This window comes from Mercenaria mercenaria, chromosome 17 (genome assembly GCF_021730395.1).
Source record: "Mercenaria mercenaria strain notata chromosome 17, MADL_Memer_1, whole genome shotgun sequence".
NCBI lineage: Eukaryota > Metazoa > Mollusca > Bivalvia > Venerida > Veneridae > Mercenaria > Mercenaria mercenaria.
Window position 1 is genome coordinate 19,203,586 of NC_069377.1, and position 20,967 is coordinate 19,224,552.

Consider the following 20,967-nt stretch of genomic DNA (forward strand, 5'->3'; position numbering starts at 1 on the left):
AAAATCTCTATAGGTATCGCACAGTAATAAGGCGCTTTGAAATGTAAACAAACAAAACAATAGCATAAATTTAAGTCAATACACTATGTTTACAGCACAAATAGTTATTCCTCGTTGGCCGAGCAGTAACAGTGTCCGTATTATAATTTTTCCTCGGGAGTTTGGTTCCCAGACCCGTACAAAATATTTTTAAAACTGTAATTTCTTCTCTTTTTTTCAATACGAGTCAACGAAAACAACATGAGTCGGTTAATCTAGTATTGACTTGTTCACTAACTTACACATGTCACAGTTAACACGTAATTATGTTTAAATACGCTTCTTATTATAATCTAATGTTTTTGAAGCTTTCGTGAATGAATTAGAAACCAGGGAAAACAAACTTACACCAAGAATGTAAATTAAAATAAAAAATGAAAAAAAAAAACAACAAAAAAAAACTGGACGGATGCAAGGTTCAAACCATCAAAACTATCACAACAAAATGATTACATGTCTATCCACTCAACCTAACGCGCCACCAAGCCAACTTTTGAATTTACTTCCTATATCTTTTGTTTTAAAAGAGAGTGCTTAGTACTGATTGTTTATTTACATGTTGCTAAAAATAAAAACGCCATAATACTGTGCGGTACTTATACAGTCAAACCTGTCTATAAAGACCACCCTTGGGAGAGCCAAAATGTGGTCTTTATTGGGAGGTGGTCTTTATTCACAGGTTAGACTACACTGTAAATATTAAAATGGGAAACAAATCATGTGGTCTTTAGAGCCAGGTGGTCTCTGTTCAGAGGTGGTCTTTAACACAGGTTTGACTGTACATAACTGAGCAAAGGTCTGATTATCTATGTCAATAACAATTTAAGTGCATTACCAACAGCAATGACCACTTAGTTCAAATGTTGTTTATTTCCACTTCCCTAATCCAAATGGCACCTTACTTTCAGTACATGTCACCTTAACATGGGGCTGCACTTTGACTAAAATTCAAATATACAAGTGGACTATAGGTGCGAACATTAGCAGTCAAATGCAAATCAAGATGAATTAAAAAAGCGACAACGCTGGTTATGCAAAAATGTATGACCGAATTTCACAAAGATTGCAAATTACAATCATATATCTCACATTGAACTATACACAAAAGGTGGCTTTTGACAGCAAAAGTCTACATTATCTTTTAACAGTCCTCCCTACATATAGGGAAAAGTGACCACATCCTCTGACTTTTGACAATTCAGAATTATTTTAACAATCTTGGTAGAACGTCACACAAGGACCACTTGTGTGAAATTATTTCAAAATACGGCCAGCAGTCTCTGACCAGGGGATTTTTAAAGTTTTCAACATACACATACACGGAAAAATGACCACGCCCCCTGAAAGCCATTTTTTTGACAAATCAAAATAATTAGAACGTTCTTTGTAGAGGGTCACACAAGGACCATTAATTGTCAAAAATATTCATAAAGGGCATACAAGTTTGTGTCACATGTATCTCAAAAATTATTCGAAAATCAGGGCAGCAGTTTCAAACAAGAAAATTTTTCGAGTGTCATCTATACATATACAGGGAAAAGTGACCACACCCTCTGGCGGCCATGTTTTTTCATATATCAAAATAATTTGAACAAATCTTGGTAGAGGGTCATGCAAGGAATATTTGTGTGAAACTATTTAAATTTTTGGGCCAAAAAGGTTTCATACAATAAGATTTCTAAAGTTTCCACTATACACATATAGGAATGGGCGCTATATAAATCTGGTGTAATAATAATAATGCATCAGAATAGTTTGAACAACCTTGGTAGAGGGTCATACAAGGACTATTTGTGAGAAATTATTTTAAATTCCAGACTTTCACACAAGAATTTTTTTTAAATTTCCACTCTAAACATATAGGAAAAGGTGACCACGACCCCTGACAGCCATGTTTTTGACTGATCAGAATGATTTGAACAATCTTGGTAGAAAGTCACACAAGGACCATTTGTGTTAATTTATTTCAGAATCAGAGTAACCGTTTAGGAGGAGATATCATTTGAAGATTTTTAGCTCTGGCGGCCCCTATGTGCAACCAAGCAAGAACAGTTTGAACAATTTTGGAAGACCACACAAGAACATCCAAGCCAAGTTCCATCAATTTCCCCCACACAGTTTCAGAGGAGATGACATATAGTGTGGATGGATGGATGGACCCCGGATGGTAGGTGATCATAACAGCTCACCCAAGCACTTTGTGATCAGGTGAGCCAAAAAAATGTACCCATAGGTACTAATCATTTAGAAAAAGATATCAGTTAAAATCAATATAAACGTATATTTTTTATATGGTTGAACCAATTATTGAGCAATAATGTAATTAAATTTTGTTTTACTGAAATATCATTGTCAGCACAGAACAATAGACATATTCTTTCATATCACACATAAGCAAGAGTAAAAAAGTGTCACAATATACGCCTCTCACAGCAAATTACTTTAAAACAAGAGAGCTGTCTCCATAGGATGACACATGCCCCCGATGGCACTTTGAATGAATAGTTATGGCCGATGTTAGAGTTTAGGACCTTTGACCTATGGAGCTGGGTCTTTTGCGCGACACATCGTCTTACTGTGCCACACATTCATGTGTAGTTATTTTAAAATCCATGCATGAATGATAAAGATATGGACCGGACACGCCCATCAATGCACTATCATGAAAAATGACCTTTAACGTCAAAGTGTGACCTTGACCTTTGAGCTACGGACCTGGGTCTTGCGCGTGACACATCATCTTACTGTGGAACACATTCATGCCAATTTATTTGAAAATCCATCCATGGATGACAAAGATATGGACCGGACACGCCAATCAATGCACTATCCTTTAATGTCTAAGTGTGACCTTGACCTTTGAGCTACGGACCTGGGTCTTGCGCACGACACGTCGTCTTACTGTGGTACACATTCATGCCAAGTGATTTGAAAATATATCCATCGATGACAAAGATATGGACCGGACACGCCCATCAATGCACTATCCTTTAACGTCTAAGTGTGACCTTGACCTTAGAGCTACGGACCTGGGTCTTGCGCGCGACACATCGTCTTACTGTGGTACACATTCATGCCAAGTTATTTGAAAATCCATCCATCGATGACAAAGATATGGACTGGACACGAAAATTGCGGACAGACAGACTGACAGACTGACAGACGGTTCAAAAACTATATGCCTCCCTTCGGGGGCATAAAAACACAACTTTAAACCTGAGCAGACCTCTTCTCAATTTTCTCAACAAATTCAACAAGGGTCAATAATTCCAGGGTGATGAAAAGATAATAGGTAAGGGTAGATTTCTCAGAAGCATGGAGCACTAAAAACACAGCCTCAGAGCCAAGCATTTGCAAAGTAGGCCCACAACAAAAAGAAGCTGTAACAGAAAAATATTACAGACGGGTTGCTTCAAAAATCTAACAAGTACATATAAATTTATGCCAAACATAGATAGAGGGGGAGGAAGTGGTAAGGGGTAGAAAGTGGGTGAGGGAGGAGGTCGAAGGGAAAAGTAGAACAAGGGTGAATATACAAAGGGAATGCCAAGTTCCTTAATAACAGTTACACAACAACGTAAACCACAACAGCGCAGACATTCATGTACCAAAGATAAACACACAACCACATCCAACTAACTAACATAGAACAAGAGGGCCAAGATGGCCCTAGGTCACTCACCTGAGAAACACACCATAACAGTGTAAACATGTTTGACGTAGTGATTTCATGGAAATGAATATTCTTGCCAATTTTCATAAGGATTGGACCAAAAATGCAGTCTCTTGAATTTAAACAAGTATTTTCTTTGATATGACCTAGAGACCTAGTTTTTGAACACAGATGACCTATATTCAAACTTGGCCTAGATTTCATCAAGGCAATCATTCTGACCAAATTTCTTGAAGATCATTTGAAAAATACAGCCTTAATCGCAAACACAAGGTTTTTCTTTGATTTGACCTAGTGACCTAATTTTAGAACCCAGATGACCCATTTTCGAACTTGGCCTAGATTTCATCAAGGTAATCATTCTGACCAAATTTCATGAAGATCAGTTGAAAAATACAGCCTCTATCGGAAACACAAGGTTTCTCTTTGATTTGACCTAGTGACCTAGTTTTTGATCCCAAATGACCCATTTTTGAACTCGGCCTAGATTTCATCAAGTTAATCATTCTCACCAAAATTCATGAAGATCAACTGAAAAATACAGCCTCTATCGCATACAAAAGGTTTTTCTTTTATTTGACCTAGTGACCTAGTTTTTGACCCCGGATGACCCATTTTCGAACTTGGCCTAGATTTCATCAAGGTTATCATTCTGACCAAATTTCATGAAGATCAGTTGAACAAGAGCTGTCCGTAAGACAGCAAAGCTCGACTATTCGAAATATTGTCCCAGAAGCAGGAAAATATTACCAAAATGTTAAATATCAAAAGAGTTTTAAGTTCAAAAGGGGACATAATTTGACCAAAATGCATATCAGAGTTATGAGACTTGATGCTATCAACTAGTTTTATAACCCCGAAGGCACATGTGAAGTTTCAATTCAAAATCTGCATTGGTTTTGGAAATAGTAACTTGCATGTAAAACTTTAACCAGAATTTTTTAAGTCCAAAAGGGGGCATAATTTGCCAAAAATACATGTCAGAGTTATGGAACTTGACCCAGTGAGGTTGGTAATTGATCTAGAAAATGGAAATATAAGTTTCAAATCTAATGCCTTTGAGTAATATCTGTCTGTACTTGCATGCAAAACTTTAACCAGGATTTTCTAAGTCCAAAGGGGGCATAATTTAGCTAAAATGAAGGTCAGAGTTATGGGACTTGATGCTATCAACTAGTTTTATAACCCCAAAGACACATGTGAAGTTTCAATTCAATATCTGCATTAGCTTTGGAGATAGTAACTTGCATGTAAAACTTTAACCAGGATTTTCTAAGTCCAAAAGTGGGCATAATATGCCCAAAATACATGTCAGAGTTATGGGACTTGACCCAGTGAGGTTGGTAATTGATCTAGAAAAAGAAAAATTAAGTTTCAAATCCGTATACCTTTTGGTAATAGCTGTATGTACTTGCAAGCAAAACTTTAACCAGGATTTTCTAAGTCCAAAAGGGGGCATAATTTGGCTAAAATGCAGGTCGGAGTTATGGGACTTGATGCTATCAACTAGTTTGATTACCCCGAAGACAGATATTAAGTTTCAATTCAATATCTGCATTAGTTTTGGAGATTGTAACTTGCACGTAAAACTTTAACCAGGATTTTCTAAGTCCAAAAGGGGGCATAATTTTCCCAAAATACATGTCAGAGTTATGGAACTTGACCCAGTGAGGTTGGTAATTTATCTAGAAAAAGAAAAAATAAGTTCCAAATCTATATGCCTTTTAGTAATAGCTGTATGTACTTGCACGCAAAACTTTAACCAGAAAAAATAAGTTCCAAATCTATATGCCTTTTAGTAATAGCTGTATGTACTTGCAAGCAAAACCTTAACCAGTCCAAAAGGGGGCATAATTTCGCCAAAATGAAGGTCAGAGTTATGGGACTTGGTGCTATCAACTAGTCTTATAACCCCGAAGACATATGTGAAGTTTCAATTCAATATCTGCATTAGTTTTGCATGTAAAACTTTAACCAGAATTTTCTAAGTCCAAAAGGGGGCATAATTTGCTCAAAATACATGTCAGAGTTATGGAATTTGACCCAGTGAGGTTGGTAATTGACCTAGAAAAAGAAAAAATAAGTTTCAAAGCTATATGCCTTTAAATGTTAGCTGTATGTACTTGCATGCTAAAACTTAACCAAGGTGTGACACCGACGCTGATGGCCACACAGACGCCGATGCCAGGGTGAGTAGAATATCTAGACTATTCTTCAAATAGTCAAGCTAAAAATACAGCCTCTATTGCATACACAAGCGAAATGTTGACAGACGACAGATGACATACATTGAGTGATCACAATAACTCACCTAAGCATTGCTCAGGTGAGCTAAAAACAGATAAGTCAGATACAAGAACACTACAGGGCACGGCTTTAGACACACAAGCACACAAGCACACCTACAAGCAAGAAAAAACAATCGTGCACCATCCCAGGACCCTGGCAGCTAAAATAAAGAGCCTAACTTTCAAGGGCACGACTAAGAAAGTTGCAAGACAAAATTCAACTCCCTCCGTCCGTTGTATGTAGGATTTAGGAGAAAAGCATCATGGAGTCTTACACTTTATTAGTCATCGCACCATCAAATAGGAAAGCGTAGCGATTAACTGTAGAGGGGTCAATCACTAAACATGCACTGTGCTTCACGATTTTCGCATCGTATCCTCTTTTGATAAACTTTTTAACACATTTTACAAATATCTGATTAAAATAAGGACTATGTTTAATTTTCCTAATTTTATAAAATACATCTCCATAGTATTCCTGGTGTGTAAGTCCAAGTTTTAAAAGTGTTTTTAGGTTAGTATTGTATTTTTCTAACAGTTCGGACGAACTGTAGTAAAATTTACTGAAAGCTTTCCGTAGCGTATGATAACGTTAACCCTGTTGTAATAATTTTTTAGTGATATGAAGATTTCTATCATTAAAATCCTCTATCTTTGAGCAGGCTCTGGCAAAACGAGTAAGTTGTGAAGTATAGAAACCGTACGATGTTGCTCGAGGGACATCTCCATCAAGGTGGGGGAAGTTGACAATTTCAAAATTAAAATCGTCCTTTTTATCATATATTTTCATTTCTAGATTATTATTCACAATTGTTAAATTTAAATCCAAAAATGATGCTTCTAAGTCTGAAGTATTAGCCTGATAATTAAGCTGTAACTCTTTTGGGTAAATGTGTTTCACCATTTTGAGTATAGGTTGTCTATATTTAAAATATCATCAAGATACCTTGAGGTTCCATTAAAAGCTTCAATGATTTCAAATTGTGTCTCACTGGATAAACTAAGCATGAAATCTCGTTCATAACAGTATAAGAATAAATCAGCAATGAGTGGCGCGCAGTTGGTTCCCATCATGATACCAACTAGAGATGCTTTTGAGAAAAGCGCATGTCTCCCACAACTGCCTAATCATCTAAATAGTAAGTCAGTCTTTATATACTGTTTACTTAATCAACATGTGCATGCGCTTTCTTGACACCAAAAGGACGCCTATACTACTAGTAGTATAGGCGTTGGTTTAGGGGCAAAGCTGCACAAGAAATCTGAGTGTTTTTGGTAATTCAAGGGCCATAATTCCAAAGTGCTTAGGCCGATTTGGCTAGTTATCGAACTTGGTCGAGCACTTATTGGCGGACACATTTTGTTGAAGTTTGGTGAAGATCGGATGAGAAATGTTCGACTTAGAGTGCGGACAAGCTTTGTGACAGACAGACACACACACAGACAGACAGACACACACACCCACAGACTGGAGTAAATTAATATGTCTCCCACACCACTGTGTGGTGGGAGACATAATTACTTGTCTGTAAGTTTTATTGCCAAAACATTTTGACCCATTGAAAAATATTGGGTAAGAACTTCCTAAGTTAGACAGCTAATGCTGCAATTTCTGGTAATTTTGTCTCATTCCCAGTCTTTGGCACTTGTTTGACTATGAACTCACTGACCAAAGTTTGGATAACTGACCAATGAATGGATAACTGACCAATGTTTGGATAACTGACCTATGTTTGGATGACTGACTTATGTTTGGATGACTAACCTATGTTTGGATGACTGACCTATGTTTGGATGACTGACCTATGTTTGACCGACTGACCAATGTTTGGATAACTGACTTATGTTTGGATGACTGACCTATGTTTGGATGACTGACCAATGTTTGGATAACTGACCTATGTTTGGATAACTGACTTGTGTTTGGATGACTGACCAATGTTTGGATGACTGACCTATGTTTGACCGACTGACCAATGTTTGGATAACTGACCTATGTTTGGATAACTGACCTATGTTTGGATGACTGACTTATGTTTGGATGACTGACCTATGTTTGGATGACTGACCAATGTTTTGATAACTGACTAATGTTTGGATGACTGACCTATGTTTGACCGACTGACCAATGTTTGGATAACTGACCTATGTTTGGATAACTGACCTATGTTTGGATGACTGACTTATGTTTGGATGACTGACCTATGTTTGGATAACTGACCTATGTTTGGATAACTGACCCATGTTTGGATAACTGACTTATGTTTGACCGACTGACAATGACTGACCTATGTTTGACTGACTGACCAATGTTTGGATGACTGACCTATGTTTGACTGACTGACAATGACTGACCTATGTTCGACTGACTGACCAATGTTTGGATAACTGACCTATGTTTGGATAACTGACTTATGTTTGGATGACTGACTTATGTTTGGATGACTGACCAATGTTTGGATGACTGACCAATGTTTGGATAACTGACCTATGTTTGGATAACTGACCTATGTTTGGATGACTGACCAATGTTTGGATGACTGACCTATGTTTAGATGACTGACCAATGTTTGGATGACTGACCTATGTTTGGATAACTGACCTACGTTTGGATGACTGACCAATGTTTGGATGACTGACCTATGTTTGGATGACTGACCAATGTTTGGATGACTGACCAATGTTTGGATAACTGACCTATGTTTGGATAACTGACTTATGTTTGACCAACTGACAATGACTGACCTATGTTTGACCGACTGACCAATGTTTGGATGACTGACCTATGTTTGACCGACTGACAATGACTGACCTATGTTTGACTGACTGACCAATGTTTGGATGACTGACCTATGTTTGACCGACTGACAATGACTGACCTATGTTTGACTGACTGACCAATGTTTGGATGACTGACCTATGTTTGACCGACTGACAATGACTGACCTATGTTTGACTGACTGACCTATGTTTGGATGACTGACTTATGTTTTGATGACTGACCTATGTTTGGATGACTGACCAATGTTTGGATGACTGACCTATGTTTGACCGACTGACAATGACTGACCTATGTTTGACTGACTGACCTATGTTTGGATGACTGACTTATGTTTGGATGACTGACCTATGTTTGGATGACTGACCAGTGTTTGGATGACTGACTTATGTTTGACCGACTGACAATGACTGACCAATGTTTGGATAACTGACTTATATTTTGATGACTGACCAATGTTTGGATGACTGACCTATGTTTGACCGACTGACAATGACTGACCAATGTTTGGATAACTGACTTATGTTTGGATGACTGACCAATGTTTGGATAACTGACCTACGTTTGGATAACTGACCTATGTTTGGATGACTGACCAATGTTTGGATAACTGACCAATGTTTGGATGACTGACCTATGTTTGGATGACTGACCGATGTTTGGATAACTGACCTATGTTTGGATGACTGACCAATGTTTGGATGACTGACCTATGTTTGACCGACTGACCATGACTGACCTATGTTTGACTGACTGACCAATGTTTGGATAACTGACCTATATGTTTGGATGACTGACCTATGTTTGGATGACTGACCAATGTTTGGATGACTGACCAATGTTTGGATGACTGATCAATGTTTGGATGACTGACCAATCTTTGGATGACTGACCTATGTTTGGATGACTGACCAATGTTTGGATGACTGACCTATGTTTGGATGACTGACCAATGTTTGGATGACTGACCTATGTTTGCATAACTGATTGATCAATGTTTGGATGACTGACCAATGTTTGGATGACTGACCTATGTTTGGATGACTGACCAATGTTTGGATGACTGACCTATATTTGCATAACTGACTGACCTATGTTTGGATGACTGACCTATGTTTGGATGACTGACCAATGTTTGGATGACTGACCTATGTTCAACAATTTACACATGTTTGCTATCATTCATTATTCCCAGTCTTTGTATAATGGGTGTAACTGGATATATGTAAACAATTTCTCTCATTATCAATACCTAATTGAAAATAATAATTAATTACCTAACTTACAGGATATTTCATCTCCATCTAAATATAAACAACTAAAAGTGAAAACTACTTTATTGCTGTTTATTTTTCTAAAAAATACATTTAAAAAGAACAACTAAATATAACAATCCTGGTTACTGCAAAAAGATAGAACTGAATGATTCACTTTAAGACAGATCTATTAATATGACTTGTTAATTCTGTAAAATGAAAACCCACAAGCCATCTTTTCCTCTCAGTATCAAGCCCTTTAAACATACACAGATACTACAGATAAATATAATCACACCTTGCTAACCTAACATTTTATGTACTACAACACATGTTCTTAAATGTGACATTTTGTTACATGCAAAAGTGTAGTATCCTCATAGAAAACTACTGAGTGATACTTCACAATATCATCTCATTGTTAAAATCTCATTTTTTTAAGTAAATAAGCTGACAAACACACAATACAGTGAGGTAAATGTAGATCACATACTGACAAAAATTGCCTTTTTTGTGAAAACAATTATCATATTATACCTAAAGCTTATTTCATTTTCCACTCTATGGTGACAGCAGTAAGAAATAAACTGATAGATAACTGTGCCTTTAAAGTACCTGAAATACATAGTTAAAGTAGTTCTGCATGTTTGATAAACCAGAATAAATGGTGTAACGTAATTAATCCAGCTGACAGAATAAAAGATAAAAGGTAAGGGTAGATTTCCCAGAAGCACAGAGCACCCCAAACACAGTCATAGAGCCATGCATCGCAAAGTAGGTCCACAACAAAAAGATGCTGTAACGGAAAAATATTGTAGACAGGTTGCAAACCTGGACTCGTATTATTTTTTGTTTTTTTTTTTTGTTTTGGGTTTAACGCCATTTTTCAACAGTATTTCAGTCATGTAACGGCGGGCAGTTAACCTAACCAGTGTTCCTGGATTCTGTACCAGTACAAACCTGTTCTCCGCAAGTAACTGCCAACTTCCCCACATGAATCAGAGGTGGAGGACTAATGATTTCAGACACAATGTCGTTTATCAAATAGTCACGGAGAACATACGCCCCACCCGAGGATCAAACTTGGACTCGTATTAGGAAATGAAAATCATTCCATGAAAGAACAGCAACCCATCAGTAAATTTATATAAACAGTTACATTACTATATTTCTAAAGATGAAATATGATACCAAAAAGTTTGACAAGTTAAAAATTCCATATATTATGGATTAAAGTTTTAATACCTGGTATATTCTGAAGTTTTAAAAAATCTAACCTATTCCTTAACACAAGAGCTGTCATTGTTTGCAAAAACATGATAATGATCTTGATGTTAAAAAATCCCAAAATTTTAATTATTGATATAAACACAACTTTCATACAATTCACAATTGTAAAATAATATCTGGCTATTTGAAGGACTTAACAATTATTTTCTAAGAATGTTTTCCTATCTCTGAAAGTTTTAGGTTCTATTCCTACTCTACTGGAAAACTAGCTGTGTGTCCCTATGATGCCAGTGCCCCTTTTTACTTTTTCTATGTAGCCATAAGTTACTTGTTGACATTGCAAGATTTAGCAAACTTTATTTTCCGGATTTCTGGAAAAGGTGTGTCTACAGAAAGACTGTTTTCTGAAAAAGTTGTCATTTCTAGAAAAGGTGTGTCTAGTGAATGAGTGTTTGTGGAAAAAGTGTGTCTAGAGACTACCGGTAATAATTTCTGGAAAAGGTGTGTCTAATGAATGACTGTCTTCTGGATAAAGTGTCTAGTGAATGACTTTTTCTGGAAAAAGTGTGTCTGGAGAATGACTGCTTTCTGGAAAAGGTGTGCCTAGTGAATGACTATTTTCTGGAAAAGGTGCGTCTAGTGAATGACTATTTTCTGGAAAAGGTGTGTCTTGAGACTGATAATTTATGGAAAAGATGTGTTTAGAAAATGATTATTTCTGGAAAAGGTATGTCTAGAGAATGACTAATTTCTGAAAAAAAAATGTGTCTAGAGAATTACTATTTTCCAGAAAAGATGTGTCTAGTGAATGACTGGTTTTTTGGTCGGGGCTTTGCTCTGACTCAATGGAATAATTGACGGTAAACGAAAACCACTACACTTTTTAGTGCAAAACAGCAAATAAAAAAAAAATTAGTGCAGCTATAACAAAGTGCATGAATATCATCAGGACTATTTACGGCTATTTTTATATTAACGGCTATTTTTAGAATGCAGTCGCCAGTGACGTCATCGATATATGTCATGTATACTGCTTGATTAAGTTGATATACACAACAAACACAATTGCTTCTGAGAAACTATTCCAAATAAAAACTTGACAGAAACCGTATTCCAAGGGCGAAGTTTCACTCAAATGATATAAATGAGCATTCAGTATTTGAGCTGAAACTCTGGCTTGAATGTGGATTACCTAACCGTGGAGATAAACCAAAAGTTATAGCAGAAAAGGTTCGTGAAGTATAACGTTCGCCGTTCAGCAAACACTTGTCGTGACTTGCTTACACCTGAATCCATAACTTATAATTGCAGATTCAAATGCTAGCTTTCATGTTTTAAACCTAGCTTATTTTGTTGCATGCACATCTTAGAGAGTTTTAAGACAGGAAAGTGCACAGACTGGAAATTATACACTGTTTTTCAAAGAGCCTACTGACTATACTGTATTTGAATGGGACTAAAATTTCATTTTCATTTTTTTTTTTTTTATTGAATGGCTGCGTAATGTCTCTAAAGTAGCTACGGAAATCTTCCTTTTTTTGTAAATTAACAAGTCATATTGAATTTAAAATTAATCAAATATATGTAGCAGAAAAAAAGTTTAGCACACATGTTTTGTGTCAAAAGCTAGAACATGAATTTAACACTCTATAAATCTTTATCACTACATTTTATGGTCAAACGAACAATCGATTTGTCATTTATTCACATATTACGTATAAGTTCTATTATCGGGTGTCCTATAAGCTCAGTTGGTAGAGCGTTGGCGCATTAAGTTCGGGTCTAGTTTGCACAACTTTTCCTTAGACTGTTACATTTGGAGGTTCTTACTGACATGTTCACTCTTGGGGCCCATGCGGAACAAAGCACTTTGACTGGGGTGTGCATCTGAATTCGGTTAATAGTCTGCATCAGACATTAGCAAAGAGAGCCAATTTTCTTGCGATAAGTGGAAAGGTGTGTAGCGGTTCTCGTACTGGTCGGCCATTGTAGCTCAATTGGAAGAGCGTAGGCATGGTAAGCCATAGGTTCGAGTCCCGGTTTAGGCTGCACATTTTTTCTGAGACCGTTTCATGATGATAAACATGACTTTCATCTGTTATCAAAACTGACTAAAAAAGTGGTGGTTGTATGTGTCCGTATATCATGTATAATTTGTTTTTATACTGCAAACCACGTACTTAGTTTGCAAAACATGTTTTAATCAACCACGTACTTTGTCTGTAAAATATGTTTTCATCTTATGAAAATAGAATTTATGTGCAGCCAGCATGTAAACTGACTTGTAAATTAGTTTCATTACATGCAGGCTAGGGGTCGGTAATGACAAACGGACCCCTTGGGCCTCCATGGCCAAGTGGTTAAAGTCCCTGACTTCAAATCACTTGCTCCTCATCGATGTGGGTTCGAGCCTCACTCGGGGTGTTGAATTCTTCATGTGAGGAAGCCATCCAGCTTGTGACAGGAAAGGCCGTACCGGCGACAGTAACCATCAGAACAAATCAACACCCTTTACAATATTTACAAATTTATTTACAAAAGATGCTTATTTACAATGAATAGATGATATGAAGAAAAAAAAACAAAAAAAAAAACTGATTATAAGAAAAAAAAAAGAAAGTTCAGTATCTCTAGATACAAAAGTTCTTATAGTCCATTCTAATCTGACGTGACACAGGTCTTTAATGTAATTGTGAACTTTAAGTAGCACAAACAAAACGTAGCTTCTAAATTCAAAATACAGTCCCTTTAAACCGTGAATACGTTGATTCCGTGTTGGCTCCCTATGGTGGTAGGTGATTGCATCCCTGAGCTGACTTCAGAGGATAACAAAAATCATCGTCTTTGCGGTTTACGGCACAACCATGGGACGAAAGCTCTGCGCTGGGAATATCACATCCAGGCGAGTGAAGACAAGTGAACCTCGGGCATTGTACTTCCGGGTTATGACATCACCAGGAAAAATCGTCTGGCGGAAGAAGCTAAAATATATAACATATGGTAAGCACCATAGCAAAACAAATAAGTCAGGGCATAAAGCTGCTCCTTTGGGTACACCATACCTCCGTAGGCTCCCATAAATAATACGTGCTACTTATACAAAACATATGTGCTACTAAGTTCAAACGTCACATGATTAAAATACGTCACTTATTACTTCCATTATTACCAAAATTAATTACTTACTTAAAAGACTAAAGTTAAAGTATGAAAAAGATATGAAAAGTATATGATGAAACATTATAGATACGGACATGATAAACTGCAGCTATTATTTACAACTACAAATTAACAAAATTCAATATAAATCAAACGTTATATGATAGTTGGCATCCATATAATATCAAAAGCCATACACTAAAACGGACATTGTATGTGTATGCAATAGACTGGCACACAATTTCATATTACAATAATATATATATGGTACTAAACTTGCCATATAGATTTATACATAACAATACAATGCAGTAATGGCGTTCCATAATTAACAAAATGTTTGACATAAGTTTTTGAAACTGTGCTTTACAATTATCACGATACAAATTTCAGTACAAATCTAACATCTTATATAAATGAAACATTTTAGATTCCTCTTTCGAAATAATTTACAAAAGTCTGAAAAATTTAATAAATCATCCTGACATACCGAAACTAACTAAAATCATATGCCGAAAAGTAAATGTTACAGAATTCTGTAGAATGAACAAAAATTTACCAAATAAAAATCGTAATGCAAAAATCATACAAAAATCTAACAAATAAATTTCTTACCTCGATCGAGCATAAATTTCTAGCAAGAAAATAATTCAGACATAGATTCGTCTATAAAGTCGTAAGGTGGTGTGCGCAAGGCATATCTAGTCCAGTCTATTTAAAGGATAATGTCCCGCCAAATACTAAATTTCATAGGATTCACGGCTAAGCCATGGACTCCGACTATTTGTGTTTCCACGGGATTCACGATATAGCCGGGGAATCTAACTACTTTGGCGCGGATTTAAATTGACAATTTGAGGCCCATTATAGTGGTTTTGGGGATAAAAACATAAATTACTGAAGTTTATAAAATATCAACTTTCTTATTACTGAACAGAATTTAATGAAATTTACATGGAAATTTAAGTTATGAAATACAGAAAAACATGAGAGGTATTTCATGCGTGAAATCTGACATTTACCTCAATAACTCAAAAATTTACAAAAAGATGATGCAATACCTGCATTTACAATACATATAAAATAAGGCCCGTATGTCAATTTGTGACACAGCTGGCTTACAGAAGGTCGGTGGTTCTACCCAGGTGCCTGCTCTTGATGAAATAATGCACGGATGGGGCACCATCAAAGCTGGAAAGTCGCCGTATGACCTATAATTGTGTCGGTGCGACGTTAACCACCCCCCCTCCCCCCAAAAAAATAAATAAATAAAACAAACAAACGGACCCCTGGCGGTGCGGTAATCAAATTATGTACTTGTAGTTGTACTGCTATGTACCTGATGTTAACAATGTATATGATATTTGCTGAGGAAAAGCTATGATTTATTGTCATAAACATAGTTTTTGTTAAATATTTTATGTAAACAGCTCACACTCGGTGACATTAGTAACTGTTATAATCTACTCTGTTAGTAGAATGAATTAAGCAATGCAACAATTCCAAGTCTAAAATATTAAAAGTAAAAGTTTAACTTTATTATTCTAATCGCAATAACAAATGCGACATAAATGTTGTTACCGCTTTTGTTACCTGTACATATACCTCTATTTGAAGCCAAAATTGAACCATTTGACTGAACATGTTATTGATGAAAAAAATGGAGCTCAGCATCTCAGTTAAAATGTACATACTTATACAAGATTCCAGAAACATAAGTTTCAAATATTGTGACTGATTTCCTATAAGATGAAAAGTGTAACTTAATCAACTACTTGTCAAGTTTATCATTTCAGGTGTCTGGAGTGTATACCAGTAATAACTAGTCGTATTTACGCTTATGAGACCTGTTTCACAAATAAGTAAAGAATTCACAGGTCCATCATGTAATATTTTCCCCAGCGCATATATACTTGTCCTATTCAAAATGATGGAAGTTTTAAGACAGACATTGTTATTTCTGTTGACAAGGGAAGTGGGTACGAGTAGGAAGTAAGAGACATTTAACAGACTGCAAAAAAGGAGTTGAACAACCATTCCAGTTCTTCTAATAACAGCCTGGATGATACAAGCGCTTTTGTTATTGATTGATATATGGAAATAATATTGAATCTGCAAAAGTGACTGTTTCTGTTAAGCTCTAACAGACTCAGTGAAAATGATGAGAACCTAAACAAGGATTCCATAAATGTTTTTTTTTTTAAATACGAAAAAATGTACTACATGTATGAATTTAATGTACTATGTAAAATAACTGCATTTAACAGCATTTTGTTTGTTTTATTGGCCAAGATAAAATGTTAATTATTTTAGAAATATAAAACAAGTACTAATACAGATGCTAAGACTTAGAAAAAAAGATGTAATTAATTTGCTAGAAGCCACCATATTGGAATGAAGCTTTATCTAAGTGTTGTATTGTCATAATACCGAGCATAATTTGCAGTGCAGCGCTGTCGCATGTTTGGAAAAAATCTTTTAAAAGATGAAGTTCATTTACAAGCAGGTTCTTTGTTTTCTTCACAGAAGTGCTTATTTATTTAGCAAAGTTGGTCTAAAACTTTCTATTTTCTTATGATTGCACGTGAGATCCGTAACAGCACTTTGATAAAGGATATTATAAAGGATATTACATAAGTGTCTTTTCATATTGAATTTTTAAACAAGTTGAATAATATAAAGAAATGCGAGGCTCTGCCAAGCATTAATTACGGTACATGTTAGCGTTTCCTATTGAAACAACAAAAAATCTACTTTCTTTCACTATAGAAACAAGTCAGTTTGACCAATTCTCATATATATTTTAAACAATATCGACATCAAAACTTTAATACTCTAATGTATTATCATTTTTATTCATTGGCTTTATTACACTCCCACGAAGTCAAACATGTGATCAATTAACATCTCTGAATCTGAAATGTTTTAGCTGTTATCAAAGGAATCTGAGAAAAAAAATAAAAGAAAATAAACAAGAGGGCCATGATGGCCCTATATCGCTCACCTGAGTACCATTGCTTTAACCAAAAACAAAAAGAAAAAATTCTTACAAGGTACAGATATGTCAAAATACACCTAAAAATTGGAGGTACCAATGTTGTACCACAGAAAAGTGGTCTCAGTTTTTCCCTACGGCCAATAATAAACAAGAGGACCATGATGGTCCTGAATCGCTCACCTGTCCCAACATGACCCAGTTTTGAACTGAGTATGACGTCCTTTTTTTTCTATTATTTGACATAGTGACCTAGTTTTTGAGCTCATGTGACCCTGACCTAGATATCATAAAGATGAACATTCAGACCAACCTTCATACAGATCCCATGAAAAATATGGCCTCCAGAGAGGTCACAAGGTTTTTTCATTATTTGACCTACTGACCTAGTTATTGATGGCACGTGACCCAGTTTCAAACTTGACCTAGATATCATCAAGGTGAACATTCTGACCAATTTTCATGAAGATCCATTCAAAAGTATGGCCTCTAGACAGGTCACAAGGTTTTTCTATTTTTAGACCTAATGACCTAGTTTTTGACCGCAGCTGACCCAGTTTCAAACTTGACCTAGATATCATCAAGATGAACATTCAGACCAACTTTCATACAGATCCCATGAAAAATATGGCCTCTAGAGAGGTCACAAGGTTTTTCTATTATTTGACCTACTGACCTAGTTTTTGAAGGCACATGACCCAGTTTCGAACTTGACCTAGATATCATCAAGGTGAACATTCAGACCAATTTTCATGAAGATCTTATGAAAATATGGCCTCTAGAGAGGTCACAAGTTTTTTTTATTTTTAGACCTACTGACCTAGTTTTTAACCACAGTTGACCCAGTTTCGAACTTGGCCTAGATATCATCAAGATGAACATTCTGACCAACCTTCATACAGATCCCATAAAAAATATGGCCTCTAGAGAGGTCACAAGGTTTTTTTATTATTTGACCTACTGACCTAGTTATTGAGGGCACGTGACCCAGTTTCGAACTTGACCTAGATATCATCAAGGTGAACATTCTGACCAATTTTCATGAAGATCCATTCAAAAGTATGGCCTCTAGAGAGGTCACAAGGTTTTTCTATTTTTAGACCTAATGACCTAGTTTTTGACCGCAGCTGACCCAGTTTGGAACTTGACCTAGATATCATCAAGATGAACATTGAGACCAACTTTCATACAGATCCCATGAAAAATATGGCCTCTAGAGAGGTCACAAGGTTTTTCTATTATTTGACCTACTGACCTAGTTTTTGATGGCACGTGACCCAGTTTCGAACTTGACTTAGATATCATCAAGGTAAACATTCTGACCAATTTTCATGAAGATCTTGTGAAAAATATAGCCCCTAGAGAGGTCACAAGGTTTTTCTATTTTTAGACCTACTGACCTAGTTTTTGACCACACATGACCCAGTTTCGAACTTGACCTAGATATCATCAAGATGAACATTCTGACCAACTTTCATAAAGATCCCATGAAAAATGTGACCTCTAGAGAGGTCACAAGCAAAAGTTTACGCACGGACGCACGGATGGACGCACGGACGGACGACGGACGCTGCGCGATCACAAAAGCTCACACTGTCACTTTGTGACATGTGAGCTAAAAAGTTACTAAATAAGCTATTTATAGTAACATAAAAGGGAAGTAATAAAAAAAAATATTGTAAGCAAACAAAAGAAGGATCTGCCAAATAAAAACAAGAGCACTGCAATGCAACGCAAATGCAGAGCAATATTCACATAAAACAAAGTCATATGACCTTTGACCCCTAAGTGTGACCTTGACATTGAATTTAGCCATCCGAAACATGCACTCTGCACATCCTTTCAATGAGTGAACATTTGTGTCAGGTTTCTCTGAAATCCATCAAGGGGTTCAAGAGTTATAGAGCAGAAGGTAAATTGCTAACCAACACACAGACAGACAGACGGACACCGAGGCGATAACATAATACGTCCCTGCAGGCGTATAAAAAAAGAATCGAGATCTTATGGTGATATCAGTTGCGGCAAGTTTGGTTAAAATCAAATCATAAATGAAGCTGCTATTGTGCAGACAAGGTCAAAACAGCCAATTTTGGCCCTTTAAGGGGCCATAACTCTGGAACCCATTATGTGATCTGGCCGGTTCAAGAAAGGAACCAAGATATCATTAATGAAGCTGCTATTGTGCAGACAAGGTCAAAATAGCTAATTCCGGCCCTATCAGGGGCCATAACTCTGGAAACCATTAAGGGATCTGGTCGGTTCAAGAAAGGAACCAAGATCTTATGGTGACACAAGTTTTGTGCAAGTTGGTTAAAATCAAATCATAAATGAAGCTGCTATTGTGCAGTCAAGGTCAAAATAGCCAATTTTGGGCCTTTCAGGGGCCGTAACTCTGGAACCCATAAAGGAATCTGGCCAGTTCCAGAAAGGAACCAAGATCCTATGGTGATACAAGTTGTGTGCAAGTTTGGTAAAAATCAAATCATAAATCAAGCTGCTATTGACCAGACAAGCTCAAAATAGCTAATTTTGGCCCTTGCAGGGGCCATAACTCTGGAACCCATAATGGGATCTGGCCAGTTCAAGAAAGGAACCGAGATCTTATGGTGATACAAGTTGTGTGCAAGTTTGGTTAAAATAAAATCATAAATGTAGCCACTATCGTGCAGAGAAGAAATTGTTGACGCACGCACGGACTGACGACGTAAATTTACTGATTCCTGTTGTGATTTACTGACAATTAATTTCAAAATGGCAATTGTCATTTCAAACTGAGTTGGCTAAAGGATTAAAGATGGTGCAGAAAAGAAAAAGACGTCTACAAAGCGCATTGTCGAGTTTATAATAAAAAAACTGAAAAAGTATCATGGGCGAAAGTTATGAATAATATCTATGGTTTAAATAGTTTGATAAATGTGTTTCAAAGTAACAACACCAAAAAACAGTAGCACCGCCTTGCGGGTGCTGACGCTCATCTGATTTTTTTGTATAACAGAAATATTGTCCTACCCATGATTTTCTAAGTCTAAAAAGGGCCATCATTCTTGCAAAAAGCAGGACAGAGTTATGTTTCTTGATGTACAGCATCCGCTTATGATGGTGAAAAACTGTTGCAAGTTTTAAAGCAATAGCTTTGATAATTTAGGAGAAAAGCTGACTTAAACCAAAGAAGTATAAAATACACAGAATGGCAACTGGCTGTAATCTCGCATGATCTCGTGTCAGAGCGTGAATCGGCGTTATCTTAGTAAAAACAAACATCGGTGAGGATGGAGTTACAACTTGTAACTTTAAAACTACATTTAAAATACATGTTAGCTTCTAAAACAACATTAGTTTAATGTGAAATAGTCTTAAGACACAAAGTACACGTTTCTTACCATCAAAAGAAGCGTGGTCATACTGTGATAATTAATTTACCGATGAATAATTGTTTTAAATACAAATATATAATATAATAAATACAAAATGGCGCGTGGAGAACGCGTCACTTCCGGTAAACGAGATCTCATTCTGTAGTCACGGGATGTTGGCGAGATTTGCTC

At 36.4% G+C, this 20,967-nt stretch overlaps 1 long non-coding RNA gene across 1 annotated transcript; it reads right to left on the reverse strand.

The window, feature by feature from the left end:
• Window positions 1-10,106: 10,106 nt before the first annotated feature.
• Window positions 10,107-20,210, reverse strand: LOC128550339 (uncharacterized). Its single transcript, XR_008368225.1, has 2 exons — window positions 15,040-20,210; window positions 10,107-14,246 (listed from the first exon to the last, which is right to left on the reverse strand). It is a non-coding gene; the product is annotated as an uncharacterized LOC128550339 (long non-coding RNA).
• Between the last annotated feature and the right edge of the window lie 757 nt (window positions 20,211-20,967).